General features: G+C 40.1%; 1 pseudogene; it reads left to right on the forward strand.

Annotated features, from left to right (window-relative positions):
* Window positions 1–272: 272 nt before the first annotated feature.
* LOC101673996 lies at window positions 273–1,423 on the forward strand (annotated as a pseudogene).
* Window positions 1,424–14,806: the final 13,383 nt, after the last annotated feature.

Consider the following 14,806-nt stretch of genomic DNA (forward strand, 5'->3'; position numbering starts at 1 on the left):
GAAATCAGTGAAGACAGAGTTGAACTCAACAGTGCCCACAGTTGACCCTCAGGTTCACATGGAATATTCACCAAAATAGACCACACTCCAGGCCATCTTCACAAAGGTAGTGGAATAGAAATAAGACAATGTCTGCTCTCAGGTCTCAGTAGAATTAAACTAGAAATCAGTAACAAAAATATAGCTGGAAAAATCCCCAAATACTTGGAGATTAAACATAGAGGGTCCCAGCTCTTGAGCTAAGTGGGAGGCATGCTGTGAAGCTGGCCGGGATGTTACAGGCTATCAGAGATGTGGATGAGGAAGAAGAGCAGGCAGAGGAGGACTCTGCTGAGATGCCCCACAGAGATGAAGGAAAGAGAGAAGGAGGAAAAATCTGGTCCCAGTGCTAAGATCCCAGCCACAATTATCACCAGGTATTTCGGTGCTAGAAAGAAAATACTTTTGAATGATATCTTGACAGAGCAACATAGTGAAAGAGGAATAGTTATTTCAAACAAATTTGAGAAAGGGAGTACAGTGGAGAAGTCCTTAGCTGTCAGCCAAAGTGCTCTACCAAGAAAGGTTGGAACTTTAAACTGTTGCCTCTGCTGTTCAGTAAAAGACGATGGCCTTGGAGTTCATGAGAATTTGATGCAGAGAAGGGAAAATTTGATGATATGCCATTAGATGAGCGATACTGGTGCTGTAGCTTCTCTGCTTTGGGTTGATGCTGAATTAAGGATTGATATTTATCTTGCTGGGATCTTAACTCTTAGGGATTCAAAATATGGATTAAAACATTTAGCAGAAGAAAAATCTGATACCCTTATCCATGAGGCTTCTAGGTAAGCTGCTTTGGCAGGTATCATCATTATTAATAAAAGAGATAGGGTTTCACAAGGGAATTTAAGCAAAACTAAGAATGACTATTAGATCAATAAATGGACAGGGAAATTACCAAAAAAAAAAAAAAGATCAAGTGAGCTGATCTCTCCAATGAACTAGATCTTCATGCCTTTGACAGTCTCTCTGGAAAACACTTGCAGACAAAAACTCCATCACTTACCAACCATACAACTTTGCCCTGATTAAGGCATTATCACAGTTGCATTTAAGTACCAGGAAACATGAGGGAAGAAAATCTAAATGTATTTATTCAGAATCTTCCGTGGGAGAAGAAGATGAGAAACAAGGGCAGTGACTACAAGGGATGGGTGTTGATCAAAGACACACCCAAACCAACAATCAGCCAAGGTGTCCGTGAGCTCTGTAATCTGGAGACCAGTGAGCTGGAAAGAAGATACTGGGACAAAAAAATCAATCGGTTCTTATTGATGGGAATTTAGACGAGGACATCCTTCAATAACTACTTATAGCTACTGTGACTGAAACAGAAAAATGGTGGACAACATATTTCAAAGAAGAACAAGTTCTCCCATAACACTAGGAACATTTCTTATCGAAAGGACTGGATGATACTGGGTGTATTGAAAGCCCCTATTTTTTGTATCCCTTCTGTTATGAATTACAGTATAGTATAAAATAATGCTTATTTTGTGAAGTACATAAAATAGTAAATAAGTATTGGAAAACACTTGACATTCATACAACAAAATATAATGTGCTCTGGAAAATAAATACATACATAAATACATAAGTAACACATAGGTCAAAGAAGAAATCTCAAGAAAATTTAAAAATATTTTGAACAAAATAAAAATACAACTTAACGAAATTTGTGAGATCCAGAGAAAACGGTGCTTAGAAAAATATTTATAGTACCACATACCTGTATGAGAAAAGAGGAAAGTTCTGAAAATCAAATATCTAAGTTACCATCTCCAGAAAACTAGAAAAAGAAGAAAAAGAAAGAGCTGATCCAAACTATGCAGTTTTCAGTTCAGCCTTCTATCTGTGTTGGCCTCCAAAAGGTCCAACCTCAACTCAAGGAGGCTCCTGGGCTGTGTTTCAGTTCCTCCTCCTCTTCTGGAATGTTTCTCCTGGCAGTAATCTGGGGCAAGCATTGATTTCTCTTCTCTCAGGAATCACTGCCCTGAGTCGCCAGCTTCTCCATGTCATGCACTGTGACAGTTTCACACTTTTGTCCAGTATTTAGTTGTTCAACAAGGAAAGTAAATCCAGTACTCATTAGTGCACTGTGACCACAGGCAAAAGTCTTATCATTGCTTTTTCAAAGCCCTTCCCACTTTCTTAGTCACACAATTAGCAACTGGGTTGGCCTGATTGCAAACAATAATTTCTGTGTGAGCATCACAACAATGCACTACATGGGGACCCAAGTGTTTTGTCTGCTTGGTTTCTCATGTATCATCAATTCACAGTTCACATGTGTATGGACGTGTGGGCCATGGGGGCAGCTGCAGGCAATGCACTGGTAGCAAGATAACCTGAACAACTGGAGGTTACAAATAGTTTCAGGTTCTGGCCCTGTGTGATCACAGCATATATATTTATATGTTTGTATATATTTATGCATATTCATGCATATATATATATATACACACACACACACATATATTTAGGCCTACCTTCTGTTACATCAGCGGTTCTGTGTGTGTGTGTGTGTGTGTGTGTGTGTGTGTGTATGCACGCATGCAGGCACACACATGTGCATATTGTTGCTTGGAGGTGGGTGGTAGCAAATCAATGCAAAAATTTCTACATAGTCAACCATTTTGTAACCTACCGTGTGATGTGTGCCAAATAACCTGAAATACATTATGACTTATAATGCTCACAGTTACCCTGGAAAATAAATGTGATTCTTGGGCTCATTTTATAGAACTTGAGTTCAGTGGTAGCCTCCTCAAGGTCATGCAGTAGATTTGGGATGAAGCCACTGAACACATAGACTTCTCTCTTCAAAGCCTGTGTACTTAATTACCATGCTCTTCAGGCATTTAGTTTTTCACTTCCTGTCCTGCCTAGAAAGATGGTCAACACATGGCTGGGCTGCAATAAACAGTTTTTCATTTGATGAATCTCAAGGTATATTACTTTCAAAACTATTTTTGACGAACTTGTTCTGCCCTCTGCAATTAAGTCGAGCACAGTGCCTAACACACTTTAAATGTTTAATAAATAATTTTTTGTCTTAATAAGCAATATTACATCTAAATAGGACATAGTGCTAGAGTGTGACGACTCACATTTCATGGTGGGTGGCACTTGGTGTCCCTATTTGTAAGCATTATTTGTCTATTTTCATATAATTTGCTGTTTTGATTTTATAAAGAAAGATAAAGCATAGTTAGCAGAAACGAATAACTTCCTCTGACCAAATCTTTGTTTTTAACCATAAAAGTCTAATTACTCAGCCCAAGAGGCACCAGCTTTAATACTACCTATTTCCTTCTTGCATAGATAAACTATATCACAGTTTTGAGAGAACAAACATCCTCCTGAGTGTTGACAAACCTAGAATAAGGAAAAAGAAGGGAAGTGAAACTTGTTCTTGCTTCTCTGGTGTCCACTCACTTTTATCCTGCCAAGAGAATCTGGATTGTCTTACAGAGAAACAGTCCTGCCCCACTCTCAATATGATCCTGGAGGTTCACCCCATCCTCTCTCACCATTACCTTCAAGCACCAGAAGCAAGCATATGACCTCCTCCTGACCTCCTGACCTTCTGATCTATCACCCAGCTGTATGGCACAGTGAGTGGTTTTGTACCTGATTTGTTACATCTGTATTAAGTGTGACTTAATTCTGGGAACTCCAGTGCAAAAAAAAAAAAAAGGTTGGGAAAGAGAAGTTTTTCTTTTTCTGGACTGAAACTTTGTAAGATAGAAGCCTGGAGCTGCTGATAGCCAATTTTGTCACACTAGCATGGATCTGGCCTAAGAAAACCACGGAAGAAAACTGTCATTTCTAATGATAACATGTAGGCCTATAAACCAGCTTCTCCTGAGCCAAATCTACTCAAAATCATACAGGTAACCTAACAAATTCCTGTTTATGCTCATCATAACCCAGGAGACCTAAGGAGGAGACCAAAAAGCTACTGTGTCTTCATTGCTTGGGGGATATCATTTCAGTTCATTGTCACAAAATCCTTAGGAAGCATGTATCAGTCTTCTCCATTTGATAAGGAGGAAAACCAAAACCCAGAGAAGTTAAGAAACTAGGCACATATGATCTTGGATTTACTCCTACCTTTCCCTGGCTCTAAAATCTAGGTCCTTCCCACTACTGCATATAGCAGGAGCAAACTTATGTGATAAATCACCCTTTTCTAGCTGGGTGTGTGGAAAGCACCCTAAATAAGAGAGATGGATTCCTGGCTTTTTTGACCTGCCTCACCATACCTTTCATATGACCTTGAGCGCTTCTTTCTAGATCTCAGGAGATTTTTGTTTTTGTTTTTGTTTTTTGGTCTACAAAACTATGGGGTTTAGATTAGATACTAATGAGCCAAGTTCTTTCCAGCCCTAAAAAATGTAAAATGTCAATTCTTGACTATTTTCCTGGAATTCCCAAGTTAGGTAGTTGAAGAACCAGACATTGTAACAAGCCAATAGGCGAAGGTTCCCTCTGTGAACCTTCGCTCCTAATTTGGTCAAATGGATGAGGTATGTGTAATTAAAACTGCAGAAATAACAAGCTTCCGGCCAAGTTCTACCCTCACTTAACCATACTCTTGGGGGTTGATCTCGGGGGTGGAGGAGAGCGGATGTTGAACCCAGGGTGGAATTTGGCCTGATATGTGGATTCTTATAATTTCCAAATGATGTCAATGCACTTATTCGAGAGACTGAGAAAGTGCTGAGTTTAGTCTATTTGACTCCATAAAGAAAAACTGAAAACCGCTGGGCTAAGGCCAGTGTCGACCAATGTTATCAAGCCAAAAACACTTTTGGCAGGGCAAAGTCATTCAGGGACGATAGTACCCAATTCATGTTGGTTTATGGTTGTGGTCTTTCTTTTTGATTAATAGTTTGTTCTGAGATAGGGAATACTGGCCCTGTACTTGTCTGCTGGCTCAGAGAAAGTGGAGCTGCTAAAATGTTTCATCATCTGTTGATCCCAGAACCACTGAGGTTACAGAAATTTCAGCAGCAGCTAAGAGGGGCCAGAGTTGAGTGCCCGTTCAGAAGAGTCAGGCAGCTATGGAAAAAAAACCCCAAAAAACAAAACAAAACAAAAAACCTGTCTAGTTAATGCAACTCAAAATACAGTTTTGATTCTAGCCACACAAATCATGGCTTTGCATTCTTCTTCTTCTTTTTTTTTTTTTTTTACTTTGAATTGGCCTCTCTCAGGGGTTCAAGGCAGAGTTTTGATGATCCTAAGATGGTTTATGTGCAGGGGACCCAAGGATTCCAACATTCTACCTTGTTACCTTATTACCGATCCCCTTATTATCCATCCTCTTATTACCACCATCCTACCTTATTACCCATCCCCTTCTTACCCATCTACCCTATTACCTTATTCTACCTTATTACCCATCCCCTATCCCAGGCAGTTCCTTAAGACGATAAAGTACATTAGGTAAGAGGAGAGAAGGAATGACAAGGTATGTGCAGTTAAAAGCAGGAGCCCTAGGTTCAAATCTTACTCACTTACCATAAGAAAACCTTGGGCAATTTTTTCATCTTGGAAAAAAGGAATAAAAATGGTACCTTCTCTCAGGGTCATTACGAAAACAAAATGAGTTACTTTATGCAAATACTCACTGTTTGGCACATAGTATGCACTCAGTAAATGTTAGCTCTTAATCCTGAAGATGCTAAACACATAGAAAACAAAACCAAAGGTATACAAGGTTAAAAAAAAAAAGTTATTGGGACTAATACTTCATATATCCAATGTGGTGCTCTGGTTAAGACTAGGGGAAGCTTGCAAATTAGTCTAATATCCTACAAAAACCCTACCTCCCAGCTACAACTCTTGGGTATTATCACCTTCTGTTTGGGCCATACCATCCAGGGGACCAGCTTTCATGACAGCATTTAAGAAAGCATGCAAATAAAACCAAAGACAACAAAGTAGTTAGACACTGAGGGATCTTGGCTTAGCTTAGTGATGTCTCATCAACGCAGCTGCAAAATGTAGAAAATAGGATAAGAAGTGCAACTACTTGACATTTTAAAATGTAATGATCATGTCCATTAGTAAACATATCCTGGTCTATATTTAGAATCTGGCTAATCAGATAAGCAAACCCCCATCATCTAGAGAATGGGAGAGTAGTGGGAAAGGAATGGGACTAAGACACCTTCCCCCGCCTCCAGTCCCCCTGTTTCAGCGATTCTAAAAATATGGAGGGTGAACCATCCATATCAGACTCGTTTGAGATGTTTGCAAAAATGCAGACATACGGTAATAGTGAAAATTATCCATCAACTTGACTGAGCCATGGGATGCCCATGTATTTGGTTAAGAATTATGTCTGAGTGTATCTGTGAGGGTGTTTCTGGAAGAGATTAACATTTGAATCAGTGGACTGAGTAAAGCAGTTTGCCCTTCTCAGTGTGTGTTGGCATCATCCAATCCACTGAGGAACTGAATAGAACAAAAAGGCAGAAGAAAGGGGGAATTCTCTTTTGCTGTCTGACTGGAGCATCTCTCTGAACTGGGACATCAATTTCCTCTAAGACTCAGACTAAAACTTACACCAGTGGCTCTCTTGGTTCTCAGGCTGTTACACTCAGACTGAAACCATACCAGGTGTCCTGGTTCACCAGGTTATAGCTGGTGATGGAGCTTCTTGGTCTCCATAATCTTGTGAGCCAGTTCCTCATAATATCTATGTCTGTGTCTTCCAATAAATCTCTCTCTCTCTCTAGATGATAGATAGATAACTGATAGATAGATATACAGGTAGACAGACAATAGATAGATAGAAGATATATAACACATTGGTTCTGTTTCTCTGAAGAGCACTGGCTAGTACACATAGTGAAGTGAATTTTTTAGGGTGAGGGTCAAATATTACAAGTCCCCCAAATGAACTGAAGTTTAAGGATCATTTACCTAATTTACTACAAAGCCACCAGTGGAGATAGTATTGTAAAGTGCTCTGAAGTAGTTATATTTAGGCACCTTCCAAGAGGGAGGAGCTATCAGGCCCAGTGGAAATTGCACTAGGCCAATTGGTGCAGGCTCTGGTATCTATTGTGGGCTCAGCCATTTGAGTCTGGACATATCATGGGCTTTGCTTGCATCTCTCTTCCTTCACTTATCAATGAAGAAAAGCTCTCCCTTGCTTTCTTTATAGAGTTCTTGTGAACCTCAAATGAATTGATGTGTGAAAAAGCCTGTAAAACTTACATAACACAAGTAATTATGTATTCCTATGAACTCAGAAATACCCACCCTTCCCCACTTTTCCTGCAGTTACAGGGAATCAGAGGTTTGTATTTTTCCCCTCAATAGGCTCTCCACAAAGATCATATTCACCAGATAATTGCAGACTTCATTTTATTCAGCTTGTGGATTCTGTCACAGGATGGATGCCCATAACTAATGGGAAAGTACCCCACCATTGCAGTCCAAAGCTTAAAAATATCTATCTTCTCTCATTAATATTATTAAATAGTTCCTGCATTTTAATGCTACCAATGTAGCTTTTGAACTCCAGGCCTGGATCTCCAGCTGTGGCTTGAATATCTCCCCCTAGATATGCTTTTGTATAACCCCAAAACCTCTGTGTGTCCCAGATTGAACTTCGTCATTTCCATCCTGAACAGATTCCTCCTATTGACTTTCTCATTCCTATTCACGGCCTTACCATACTCCCAGCATCTCCAACTAAAAAACCCAGAGTAAACTTGGAACACTCCACATCCAATCAACCTCTAGCCAAAAAGAGTGTCTCATTCACAGATTCTTTCTTCTCTAAGCCCACCACCACTACCCTCCTTCTGGTCCCCATCTATCACCACATCGGCTTAGACTCATGGCTATGCAGTAGTAAAAATGTTGTAAAGTCAAGTCTAGAAATTTGGCTCAGAGTTGAGTCATTCTTAAATAAGTGAGCATAGCAAGAGGACAAAAGACATCAAACATGCATATGGCCTTGCTAGTTGACAAGACCCAGGGGAGGATTCTGGAGGTCTTTGCCCTATGCAGCCTCTGCTTTGGAACACACTTAGGGAAGTTCTAGCTGAAACAGAGAGCAGCATCTCTCCTGGGAATGCTGAGATACACTGAGGGATTGTGCTTATTTATCTCACCATCTTTGTATCTTTTCCTGAAAATAAACCACATTCCATGGAGATCATTGGGGTTTATTTTTGTCACACAACAACCCCCTAAGGATGCAGGGTAGGAAGCTGAAAGGAGCTGGTCCACAGTGGAATCCCTGAGCCACTGTGATGGACCTGGCCTGCCTCCCCCTGGACTTCTGGTTGTATAGGATGAACAACTGCCCAGTTATTCATGGGTCAACTTTTCTCTTGCTTGCAACCAAGTGCAATCTTGGTCAACTAAGAGTGAAAAGACGCATCTGGATCTTGAGCCAAAATCTGTTTGACTCCAACACCTGTTCTCTTAATCCCTACTTTACACTGTAGCTTATCTGAGGCAAGAGCTGTATGAATGGACTAGACATCAGATGTACTAACAGAGCCAGAGCTAGCAACTGATAACCCACACCTGGACAGCCACTCGAAGAGGCACCATCCATGTCCTACTTTAGTGCAACTTTCCACATGCCAGGAGTCAATTTAGTCATGTTTTAGGGATGGAGTTGGAGTAAGATGCTGATTTGGTTTTCACAACTTGGCGGGAGCTACTCCTTTCCATTGATAGTTCCCCAATTTTCCAACATATACCTCTGCCTCAGGAAATGTTAAGAAACCAGGACCTCAATAATGGAAGGCATGGCCTCCATCAGCATTTGAACCAGATGGTCCTTCCACTCTGGGTGACAGAAAGGAATCCTCTTTGCCTCGTGTCCTAGGAAACAAGAGGCCCTCATCTAATTTGATCTATATCTTGTGGCCTGGCATCAAACTAGAAACATGGGTGAAAATAAAAACACAAGGTAGGCAGTTTTAGACTAATCAGAACCTTGCTTCCAGAGCATGCCTACAGGGTCCAAATGAAAGAAAATATCACAGTAGAGCAAAACAGGGCTGAGAGGAGCTGGAAGGCGAGAGCAGCCAGCTGATTAACAGCAAAGGAATGCATCATCAGCTTTTATCAGGTTTGACATGGCATCCGTCCTCTGCAGCAGGTCCCATCCTCCAGTGTTTACATTTGTCACATCTCTTTTCCTTCCAAACAAAAGATGCTTGACAGTCTGAATGGATCATGTATAAGGTGCCACGACTCCTCAGCCATCCATGCATACACATTTTTGGATGGGGAGAGGGCAAGTGGAGGGCAGTGGCTACATTTTGGGGGCAATGAGGCTATGATACCCCTAAAACATGCCCAGTGTAGAAAGAACGGGGAGCCATGATCTCCATCGTGCAAAATTCAATTAACGGCTCTCAGTGTGCTTCAGAGCCCAAGAGGGCAAGAATGAGGCACAAAACATCTCTGCAGGAAAAATTAGTGATTTTTGACTTTCTGCCCAGACTAATAAACTTCTTCATGTTTGCAAAATCCTCCTTTCAGTTTTGGTTGTCCTGGCCTCATCTACTGCATGAAAAATCAGTTCACATTTCTCGTCTTTTAAAGCGGTTAGAGGTTTGCCTCCATTTTTGTAATAGAACTAAAAGGGGGTGTGGGAGGGTGTGCAGTATAAACACGGGGTACAAGACTCCACTGAACCTTGCATTCTTGACTAGAGTTTTGGCCACAATCTCTACACCTGATTAGGTATATTTCACTTTTGCAAATAACCTCAAACTTTTGACCAGCTACTTATTTGTTTTTAATCACCATCACCATGGGAACACCAAACTTCCATTGCTCAGCCAATTGGCATATTTATTGAAGTTATTGTTATGAGAAGACACAAGACCGCACTGAGACAGGACCCAAGCCCTTAAGGGATGACAGTAGAGAGAGGAAAAAAAAAGTGAATGAAGATGTATGTGTCAGTGCATGTGTGAATTTTTCTTGGAAATGACTCTTTTACTTGCACCCAAAGGATCTGAAATACGGTAAAATGTTATAAGAGAAGAGTACTACCTAATACGCTCTGTAGACAACTTGGGATGCTTGGGTGAGGGGTTGAATCTCGGTGAACCTTGATTTCCTTATCTGTGAAATGGAAAGGACAATATGGGCTTGGTATGAAGATTAAATAATGTAGGAAATAATTTAGTGTGGTTCTTGGCAAGTAATAGGTCATTAATACATGTTAGCTATTCTAATAGGGAGGCAGAGAAGAAGAAAAGACAGAATTGGTGCAGGGATTTTTCTAGAAAGGTATCACACATTGTGAGTCCTAGATGCTATGGGGCTAGGGAAGTCAAGGAAGCCTGTCTGAAGGAAGTGAGACAGGATTTGGCCCTTGAAAACCAAAAAGGATTCAAACAGAAAGAATTCCTGAGTGTCAGATCTGAGTGAGGGTGGGGTAAATGTAAGGGAAACGAGGATAGAAATCGGGCTAAGGATAAATAAGGTTTAGTCTTACTGTTAGAGACTGAGGTTGAGGAAATAGTAGTATTCAAGCACAGAGAATTAGTAGAATCCAGTCCACTCAATGATGGCAAGGAGATGTGGCTAGGACAGATGGCCTACATTGCCTGAAAGTGAGTGATGAGTTAGACAATGAGAGTCTTGGATCAAAACAAGTAGTTTCTCCAGAGTGTTGTTAGAGCAGGCTGCCCAACTGGCTGCACTTGCCCTTCTGTGCAGGTTCATGCAAGCTCACTGTGGTCAGTGACTGTGCTCACCAACGACAAAGGCAGTACTATTTCCCTGTTATTCGTCCCAGCAATCAGCCCCACTGGAGTTGCTGCCCACTAAACACAATCTCTTGGAACCATGAAAGGGGAAAAAGTCACTCTCCAGCAATTACCACTCCCATTCTGCATCTATCAGCCTTCCGTTCTACACAAGGCCATGTTCTCCACAGCTCTATGTGATATTTTCATGCAGGGAAGAGAAGAGAGGACAAGGGTGGGCCTTCCCTTCCAAATCTTTTACTCTCCTTCCAAACCATTTTTGAGATGGAGGTTGCTGTAGTCAAAGGAAAAAAAAATGAGAACTTCTCGAGTTCTCTCAAGCTCTGCTCTCTCTATAGTTATAACTTATGGCTAAGTCTTTAAACTTCTCTCTGCCCCGTTTTCCTCGTGTGTGAATCTGAGTGTGAACAACTACTTTATTAGGCTACAGTGAACTTCAGATAGTTACCATTTCTGGTACTTTTCACCCATTCCTCAAGAATTGTGTGTCCATTTCTTTTTTCTTTCTGAGACTCCTTTTCCTTCACACTGAATAACTTCATTTTGAATTTCTTGGTAAAGCAGGGCTGGTGGAAATGACTTGGCCTAACTTATTTTTATCTCAAAATGTCTTTATTCTGCTTACATTATTTTGAAGGATATATTTGATGGATATAGAATTCAAGATTGACAGATTTTTTTTTTCTTTTAGCACTTTAAGATGTTCTTGCACTGGCTTTTGGCATCCATGGTTTCTGATGAAGTGTCTATAGTCAGATGAAAGGTTTTCTCACCTATGCAATGTGCATTTTTTTTTTGCTAATTTTAAGATTTCTTTTATATCTTTTCTATTGTTTGATTATAATAGACCCAGATGCAATTTCCATTGATTTTTTATTCTATTTCATTGTGCTAAGCTTCCCAGAATGTTCTCTGCTATTTTCATTGTTGCATCCTTAGTGCATAGAAAAGAGTCTGGGTCTTCCCTGTGAGGCTCAGAGATGTACACTCTTCCCAAATCATGCAGCCACTGGGTTTTAAGAGTCAGAATTTAAAACCACTTCTCTTTTGACTCCCTGCTTGTGTTTCTACTCTACACCAAGGCTGGCAAAACTCAACATTGCATTTCTCATATTAGTTGATGTGCTTTCTTTATAGCTGGCGTTTCCTGGTTAGGAGGTTTGGGTCATTCTCTCCATTGGTCTATTTCCCTTAGAAACAAGACGTGACTTTAAAGTGCTTAATTTGCATCAAATTAATAGTAACCTTAATATAAGATAAGCTCTCTCTTCTCTATATGAAAATATTAGATTCTGTAAAAGGGACCTAGCATGAGAGAAACTGTAGTCTAATAGAGCTTTACTTTGAAAACCAGCAGATCAAAAGTTTTAAAACCATGTTAAAGTTTATTTCTTCATTACCAAGAGGAAAAACAAACATGTATGGGGTCATTTTTATTTATAGCAGAATACACTTAATAAATACTAATTTATTGAAGAGACTGTCTTTTTTCCACTGTATATTTTTTCTTGCTTTGTTGAGGATTATTTGACCATAACATTGAGGGTCTATATCTGGGCTCTCTACTCTGTTCCATTGGTCTATGTCTCTGTTTTTGTACCAGTACTATGCTGTCTTGGTCATCAGAGCTTTGTAGTAAAGCTTGAAATCAGGCAATGCAATGACTCCAGTTTTGTTTTTCTTCTTCAATATGGATGGGACTGGAAGAGATTATGCTAAGTGAAATAAGTCAAGCAGAAAGAGTCAATTATCATATGGTTTTGCTTATTTGTGGAGCATAAGGAATAACACGGAGGACATGGGGAGATGGAGAGAAGTGAGTTGGGGGAAACTGGAGGAGGAGACAAACCATCAGAGACTGTGGACTCTGAGAAACAAACTGAGGGTTTGGGAGGGGAGAGGAGTGGGAGTTTGGGTGAGCCTGGTGGTAGGTATTATGGAGGGCATATATTACACAGAGCACTGGGTGCATAAACAATGAATTCTAGAACACTGAAAAGAAATTTAAAAAATAAATTGTTTTTAAAAAGTAAATAAATACTAATTTATGCATCATGATTTACAAGATAAATCAAAGGAGGCCCGTCCCTCAGATCTTTCACATGTGAGTACCAGGTACAAAGAGGTACCAAATAAAATGGGTAATTGAAACATACTCGTGGAATATTGTATTCCTAAATATCTGCATGTTTTTCAAATGTCCTCATATGCATTGTTTCATTTGATCTTCTTTTTTTTTTTTTTTTTTTTTTTAATTTTTTAATTTTTTATTTTTTATAAACATATTTTTATCCCCAGGGGTACAGGTCTGTGAATCACCAGGTTTACACACTTCACAGCACACACCAAATCACATACCCTCCCCAATGTCCATAATCCCACCCCCTTCTCCCAAACCCCCTCCCCCCGGCAACCCTCAGTTTGTTTTGTGAGATTAAGAGTCACTTATGGTTTGTCTCCCTCCCAATCCCATCTTGTTTCATTTATTCTTCTTCTACCCACTTTAGCCTTCATGTTGCATCACCACTTCCTCATATCAGGGAGATCATATGATAGTTGTCTTTCTCTGCTTGACTTATTTCGCTAAGCATGATACGCTCTAGTTCCATCCATGTTGTTGCAAATGGCAAGATTTCATTTCTTTTGATGGCTGCATAGTATTCCATTGTGTATATATACCACATCTTCTTGATCCATTCATCTGTTGATGGACATCTAGGTTCTTTCCATAGTTTGGCTATTGTGGACATTGCTGCTATAAAACATTCGGGTGCATGTGTCCCTTTGGATCACTACATTTGTATCTTTAGGGTAAATACCCAATAGTGCAATTGCTGGGTCATAGGGCAGTTCTATTTTCAACATTTTGAGGAACCTCCATGCTGTTTTCCAGAGTGGCTGCACCAGCTTGCATTCCCACCAACAGTGTAGGAGGGTTCCCCTTTTTCTCCGCATCCTCGCCAGCATCTGTCATTTCCTGACTTGTTGATTTTAGCCATTCTGACTGGTGTGAGGTGATATCTCATTGTGGTTTTGATTTGTATTTCCCTGATGCCGAGTGATATGGAGCACTTTTTCATGTGTCTGTTGGCCATCTGGATGTCTTCTTTGCAGAAATGTCTGTTCATGTCCTCTGCCCATTTCTTGATTGGATTATTTGTTCTTTGGATGTTGAGTTTGCTAAGTTCTTTATAGATTCTGGACACTAGTCCTTTATCTGATATGTCGTTTGCAAATATCTTCTCCCATTCTGTCAGTTGTCTTTTGATTTTGTTAACTGTTTTCCTTTGCTGTGCAAAAGCTTTTGATCTTGATGAAATCCCAGTAGTTCATTTTTTCCCTTGCTTCCCTTGCCTTTTGCGTTGTTCCTAGGAAGATGTTGCTGCGGCAGAGGTCGAAGAGGTTGCTGCCCGTGTTCTCCTCAAGGATTTTGATGGATTCCTTTCGTACATTGAGGTCCTTCATCCATTTTGAGTCTATTTTTGTGTATGGTGTAAGGAAATGGTCCAATTTCATTTTTCTGCATGTGGCTGTCCAATTTTCCCAGCACCATTTATTGAAAAGGCTGTCTTTATTCCATTGGACATTCTTTCCTGCTTTGTCGAAGATTAGATGACCATAGATTTGAGGGTCTATTTCTGGGCTCTCTATTCTGTTCCATTGATCTATGTGTCTGTTTTTGTGCCAGTACCATGCTGTCTTGATGATGACAGCTTTGTAATAGAGCTTTAAATCCGGAATTGTGATGCCACCAACGTTGGCTTTCTTTTTCAATATCCCTTTGGCTATTCGAGGTCTTTTCTGGTTCCATATAAATTTTAGCATTATTTGTTCCATTTCTTTGAAAAAGATGGATGGTACTTTGATAGGAATTGCATTAAATGTGTAGATTGCTTTAGGTAGCATAGACATTTTCACAATATTTATTCTTCCAATCCAGGAGCATGGAACATTTTTCCATTTCTTTGTGTCTTCCTCAATTTCTTTCATGA

Source organism: Mustela putorius, unplaced genomic scaffold, assembly GCF_011764305.1.
Source record: "Mustela putorius furo isolate JIRA1106 unplaced genomic scaffold, ASM1176430v1.1 tig00000788_pilon_pilon_pilon, whole genome shotgun sequence".
In the NCBI taxonomy this organism is placed as follows: Eukaryota; Metazoa; Chordata; class Mammalia; order Carnivora; family Mustelidae; genus Mustela; species Mustela putorius.